General features: G+C 40.4%; 1 protein-coding gene across 1 annotated transcript in view; it reads left to right on the top strand.

Moving 5' to 3' along the window:
• The first annotated feature begins 1,041 nt into the window (after window positions 1-1,041).
• The window catches only part of dipk2ab (divergent protein kinase domain 2Ab), a 28,426-nt gene continuing 22,281 nt past the window's right edge, over window positions 1,042-7,186 (top strand). Inside the window, exon 1 of the mRNA XM_030123091.1 lies at window positions 1,042-1,528. The gene's annotated coding sequence lies outside the window, so the exon portion shown is untranslated. The remainder of the gene's footprint in view (window positions 1,529-7,186) is intronic.

The following is a 7,186-nucleotide window of genomic DNA, read 5'->3' as shown; positions in this document are numbered from 1 at the left end:
CACATTCAATTACCATTTAAAACGATCCGTTTAACTATATATATATATATATATATATATATATATATATATGTATAGCAGCTGCTAAAGCGCAAAACGTTAATTTCACACTATGTGCGAAATTTTTTTGTCCGACCCCCCCAACATTTTCTTTGCCCTCCAGTTGCCCCCCCCCACTTTTAAAATCTTGGTGCCGCCACTGAACATTGGTGTTTCAAAATAATGCAAAAAAACATACAAGAGCGGCTCTTTTCAGTGAACGGCTCCCTTCAAAGAGCCAAAAGTCCCATCACTATAAAGCACACTAGCCCCGCAGAACCAATAAATGTTAGTTGTAATCCAGAAACATATGCTAAATCAGAAATTTACAAAAAGCATTTGAACATAGCATAGATTGGCTGTAAACCCTCCACTTTCCAGCAGATGGCAGTAAATGCAAAGTGTTTTTTTCTGCACTGACGAGTCCACGGTCACAGGCAGATATCGACGCTCCTCTCCATCCATCTGCCCCATGGGAATGCATGAAGCCAATCACAGTCGCATTTATTTGGTCGTTCGTTCATTTATTAGTCTGCCTTTCTTCTACCACAATGCCTCTAAAGTGTCACAGGGGTTACATATCTTAGAAATGAAAACAGGAGCCTGAATTTAACATATGTATGCTTATTACATTCAGTGTATTACAAAAAATACAGTGCAGACGCAGATATTTTTTACTATTATTATTTTTTTTAAAATTCTTTTATTATTTATATTTACTGCATTGTATTTTGGCAACATGACATCCGCTTACAGCAAATATATTGAAATTCGCTTTTATGTCACGTGCACTTTATTGACATAAAAAATATCACATTTAATTTCACTATATTAGGTTAAAATACTATATTAAAGCCCACTTTTTGCAAACATTGCCATTAAACTGAAAGAGACACGGAATAAAACAGAAATTTGGTCAAAGTTTTCACGGGGGGCGGTGTTCTAGACAAGCCAGCATCAGAATAATCTCCTAGCAACGCGGCCAACAAACGGACATAAGTGTCGTAAAACCCAGAGAGGCTGGTGTTGAAAAAGAGTCGAAACAGAACCCATTGTGGTTGTTGGAGAGGAGTGAGCTGCTGCCTGAGAGAAGAAAAGGGGCAATTCCGTGGCCACAAAGGCACTCATGATACGCGGACAGATATGGACGTAAATGCAAAACATAGACGTTGTTGTCTATTGTGAAGAGGACCGCGTCGTCCAGTCGGAAAGATCCGGTATATGAAGAGTTAAGACTCGACATCTCAACTGTTTATTTCAGCAGCTAGCAGGCTAGCTGGCTACATACCTAGGAGCTAGACACTGGAAGCCCGTGTTGAGTTTGCTTGATAGAGATTTTCGTCGAGCTTTAAAGAAACTAGAAATCCTCGACTGTGATCCAGAGAAGCAGAATCCGGCTTCTTAAGTAGCTGCAACTTTAAAGAATGATCTCAACGGAGCGCTAAGCATTTTACTACTACAGAGCCGAAGAGGAGGAAAAGTCGTACAGGTTTGTTTTACAGTTGTTTCTTCTGTCTGCAGTCTCTGTTGGCACTCATATATTTTCCATATCACTGTATATTTAACGACTGCCTGGTATTTTCCCTGCAAAGCTTGAGATTGACCAAATAAATGAAAAACCTTTATCTAATTTCTCCTTTTTTTCAGTGCCTGTGTTGAAATGCTCCATGGTGCTTGACACTTGGAGCGACTGAATGATGAAATGATAAGCCAAATAAAATAACCTTCTACACCACAAACCTTTATCTGATGCCCACATTCTCTTACCTGTGACAGGGAGTGTAATATTACCACTAGTGCTGGGGCTGTTTTCATTTTTTTTAACAACAGAATAGGCTTTGGCCACTCCAAAACCCCTCTTTAGTGTATTACCTGCCATGTAAATAGTTGTATTTTCAGCATGCATTAAAAGATATTAGTCATCTCTATTGTAATAACAGCTTAATTTAGATTGCAAGGCAAGTATAATGCACTAATCTCACTCAGCACTAGCTGCTTTATAGTCTGGACAGATGTGGATAGTATGAGAGAAACCGTGGTGTTCTTTGACCCTCTAAATGCATATTAAGAGCATTTGCTGCAAAGGTGTTTTTTTGTTTTTTCCTGATGCACTGTTAAAATCGTCAGGTGTATTTAGTTTTGCTCAAGTGAAATATGTTGCTGCAGGTTAAACATACTTGGCACTGAAAACAATGCACCTCAACAGGTTCCACTTGGCCAACTTGATTTTGATCAGAGTCGATTGGCTTTTTTTTTTTGGAGCCCGTGTTGGCTTGGGCTGATAGCGTTTCGAAACATTTCCCTAAAAGGCAGAAAAGCTCAGATACTGAAAATGAAAGTGTAATTTTGCAGTAATTGCTGAAATGGGTTCATCATGAGATTTGCGCTGTTTACTGATCATTGCATTCATTTTGGTAACTTCAACCCTTAATGTCTTATAGGAAAAAAAAATAGATTACCACAACAGTCCAACTGTTTGGTGCACACAAAGCTTATAATAAGTCCAAAGGAATTACTCTTTTAAGTCTAATGAGTATAATAGGCTGCTTAAAATTTGTTTTTCCATAACAAAAGACTAATTGTGGAGTCTTTCTACAAGGTTACCCAACAAGGGAGTTATGAAAATAGTCTGATTCACTTAAGACATTCTGCGGCTATGTTTCTCTGCACTCAGCAGGGAAATGTCTGGTAATAGTAGCCTAAAAGTTCCCACAGGAGCAGGTTATTTTTGTGTTTTGACCTCCAAACTAAGAAAAATCATAGTTAGAAAAACTGCTCCTACAGCATGGTACTGCCTTAGATATCATCTCAGATCAAATATTTACACAAGTCTGTGAGATAATCAGTTTATTTCCCCCCCAGCGTCATTGTCGATGTGCCCATGCTTTTAACATATGCTCCGTTTGTTTGAACTGAAGCTTGTTTTGACAGCTCATTTTAGTCAGTTCAAGTGCAGCTTCATTTGGACGACATATTTGTTTTGCAATAACATTTACATGGGATTCAGATGTATGACAACTCTTTCTAAACTTTTAGGGAGAAATGCCGTCTTCTGAGATTCTACAGCTGTTTATGTCAAACAAATCAAACATGTTAACATTTTTGAAGAATCCGGAGCAAGTCTTCCCAGTGTCGTCTTCAACAGCTGTGGCAGTTTGGAGCAAAGCATTGATATTCTCATTAAAACTTGTACCATTTGGTTTGAGCCAGAGATGAATGAACTGATCTTCATATAGGGATGCTGCTAATTGGTGCTTATATTCTGAAGACTCAATTTTCCATTAGGCGTTGGAATGTTACTGTCATTTGTATCTATCCATCACTGTATACGTGTTTGCTGTACTGAGGCAATCAGGCTGTGGCTAAATGTTTTTGTGATCAAACATTATTGACTCCCCCAGTCGATAGCCTTGGCAACAGTAGTTCCTCTCTTCAGCTAAAGCCGCACATTGCAATAGGAAGGGGGGTGGAGGGGGGTCAGAGTGAGCTTTTTCCAAGCTTTCATTAGTGCTTGGCGGTAATGTTGCAGATCTCCGCTATCTTCCTTGCATTTGTGTTCATTCAGAGAGTGAGTGCGCCCACTCTACATGCAGGTGCTCTCTATTCATTTGTTTCCATCACCACAGCAATAACTGCATGTGTCACCTTACTGTCCATATTTTTTTTTCATTTTTGTTATGCATCTCCATCTGTATTTCTACTTCCTTTTCCACTCCCTTTTTTATTACCAGTGAAATTAATCAAGCATGTTCATGTGTGGCTTGACTTCATTACAACATAATGAAGTTTAGCCTCAGGTGCAGTGGAGGAAATGGGTTAGCCTGAGAAGTAGCCTTTCCCTCACACACTATTATCTGAAGCCAGTTTTTCACAATGAGCTGTGAAGCAGATTATTCAACAAGGAAAATTTCTTTTCAACCTCTCCCTTCCTTATCAGAGTTATTCTGTCAAAATTTAAGTTTAATAAAAGTTGAAATATTGGGATATTACGATGTCATCTTCCTCTGTCTCGACCTTTGTCATTCCGTTTTAAGCCAACACGGGGCCTATTGCTTCATCTTGCGCCTTTTCTGTCCCAGTAATGAGCCATTTTGCGGCTCTTAACATCTGCCAAACTTGGAACATTTTGAATGCGAGACTCATCTCCCATGCATGAGGAGTCAGGCATCCTTTGATTTGCCCTCTTTTCTTTGCCTCTCTTTCGGAGCGTTCACCGCCACACTTTGTAGAGTGAGTACGCTGAAAAACTTTCTTACCCCACTTTGGCAGCGGCAGAGTATGATGAGAGGTAGTTTGGTGCATATTCTAAATAGGGTTTTCCTCTTGGTATTGCGCATCCCGCCTTCTCGCAGACAGAGCTGAAGGGGGTGAGGGGCTTCGATGAAGGATGAAGGGGGGGTTAATTTAAAACACAGGTTTCTGTGGGCACAATGAGGTTTGCCCAAAAGAAAACACTGCTTTAAATTTCACTGCCCCGCTATTCAAGCGCTTAACATCTGTGTGAGAAAACAGAACATCTGGCTTCCATTTAGAGCCTTAAGTGAACTTTACCCTCGTCAAAAACCTGAGTAGGCAACCTTGCTGTCATCGGTACAGTTGTTTTTCTCTCTGCATGTCATCCTGAATAATTCCATGCAATCCGGCGGTGTACAGCAATAGACAGTGAGGGAGTTAAATAAATGGTTTTGCAGGTGTAAAATTCACAAGAGGCAGTCTAGTGTGGTAATTACCAGGGAAAAATATCCCCGTCTTAAATTACCGTGCTGTCCTTCCAATAAAGCGGAATGTTTCGGTCTCATTCACACTATTACCGCGTGTGTAGCAGCAGCAACAGCGAGCTATAAAAACCATAATCTCGGAGCGTTTCAATTTCGATACTCTACGGCTTCATACTAAACAGAATCACCGGATCAGGGGTAAGCCATCAGTGGCAGATTTTCCATGCATTTCATTGTCAACATTTTAAGCATTCTAACACCCCAGTTGTTTCTCATTAACAGAGAGAAAATGCAGTGTGCACCTTTCACTCCAGCAATTAGTGCAGCCATTGATGTAATCCAGGTAACACTCCATAGGTAATTGAGGCCTAACACTTTCTCTGGAGAAGAAGAGGAAGCTATATCCTCCCAAGTTCGCTGCCAGCTCATGCATTTCATTACTCTGCTGTGTCCAGGTCTTGTTCAGGGCTCTGTTTTGGCCTATGCACTGCTCTCTGTTGCTTCCTTTTCAGAGATGAGCAGGTGAGCATCTTCGCGGCCTTGCTGAGGTTACAGTTCTTCCTCTTTAAACCTCTGACTGATCCTACTTAAACCTCATATCTGCACGTCAGATTTTCGCCGCCCCGTCTGACCGAAAAGTGCCCCTGTCAAATGCTAAATGGCACTTAAATCCAGATCTTATAGCAACTGAATATTCAGTTTTCCCCCCCAAGCAAATGGCTCCGTCTCTCTCCCTGCAGAGGACGGAACCGCAGATTATTGACTCCAATTGAGAGTTTTGTTTTTTGGGGGCGTTCTCTACTCTGAATTGCCTTCTCGCCATCTCCCAATTTATCTTCCTTTCCATTGAATATGAATAAATTGTAGAAATTGATTTTCCTTTTTTTTTTTTCCACACACATTTAAATTACATTGGCCTTCTTTTAAGCTCTCACTGAATGGCTCTGGCTGAGAGGTTATTTGGTAATTGTTCATTTATCACACCGCAAGCATTCTGTCAAAGTCAGTCCGACGTGGACCTCCGGCTTCTTTTTATTTAGCTTACTCAATGAAATGCGGTTTCAGAATAAACTCATGAAAATGCATTTTGCTTAGACTTTTACTTGTAAAATATCTCAGGTGAGTGTGGGTGTGAGGCAATATTAAAAACTGTTAAAAAAAATCATTGTGTTCTAGGTTTGTGAAGCATGGATTATTGCCATTGTACTTTAATCTAATGATAAATGGTGGTTTATTATAATAACATGACTTTTTGCAAGAATAAAAAGTGTGATAATACTGTTTTCTTTTACTTTTTTTAACAGAAAAGCATAGCACAGCTGTCAGTAGTTCCCCTATTTGGATCTGATCTATTTTTACATTAGTAATGCTGGCCGGATCTGCTTGAGGTATTTACAGACAGGGGTGTGAGGTAAAAACTAGTGTATTCAGCTTCTTATCTGACACTCCACAGCTGCACATCTCTCACAACCACTGCTCTCTTGGCTGCCTCAAGCCCCCGTGTCTTTCTAGATCTCAGCCACTTCGATCTGAAAGCAAAATGCAAGGAACCCATCGACACGCACACTAATCACACCAGTGTGCCTGCTCGTTAGCCATGCCCTCACAAGTCAGCAATCCTAATAGGCATGTCCTAATGAGCTCTAATTGAGGATGGCTAATTTGCATGGCCTGAGCCATTGTCTTTCTTAAAGGGACTTATAAGGCTCATAGCTAAAAAGCTGATTGGGTGGTCTAACATGGATTTTTGTGGATAGACTTTTGGGGCCTTATCAGGGTTTCTGAAAGTACTGTTCTTGCACTGTGAGCCCTGATTGTTGTCTCTCCTATCCTCCATGCTTAGCTCCATTGCCTTCTGTCTTCGCATCAGTTCGCCTAATGGTGACGTTCACAGATCTTTTCCCCCTCAACTACAAACGTTATTTTAGTGACACCAGCCATTTTCAAAGAAACTACTTCAAAGCATGATAAAAACGAACCAGGGCAGCTCTGACCAAAGGTTAAACTACGCTTTGCATGACGCTCCTCACAATGCAAAGTTGGAAAACTCAATTTGAGAGTAAAAACGAAACTACACTTGTGTGACTTTTGAGGTATGCAAGCGGCTTGTTTTGTTGTGCATTGGAGGAAAAGTGATGGATACTTATGTAGCTACAGAGGGAGGTCCTCTGAGGAATCATCCTCAAAGTGCACCATCTTTTATTTATACATGGAGAGGATGTTTCCTCTTAATTTGATCACTGACACTTTATTTTCCCCCTTTTCCATACTCTTATTCATCTTTTTTTTCCCTACTAGGGGAGTATACAAGAAATGATTTCCCAAAGAGCTCAAACAGGCACAGGCAGGTTTATTAGGTTGGCTGTAGGCCATTTAATTTCTGCTCAAAAAGTAATGAAATCTGTTAAATGACCCGAGCAATTCAAATT

The sequence above is a fragment of the Sphaeramia orbicularis genome, chromosome 20 (assembly GCF_902148855.1).
Source record: "Sphaeramia orbicularis chromosome 20, fSphaOr1.1, whole genome shotgun sequence".
In the NCBI taxonomy this organism is placed as follows: Eukaryota; Metazoa; Chordata; class Actinopteri; order Kurtiformes; family Apogonidae; genus Sphaeramia; species Sphaeramia orbicularis.
The sequence above is the reverse complement of the archived record's forward strand: the minus strand, read 5'-3'. Positions and strand labels throughout refer to the sequence as shown.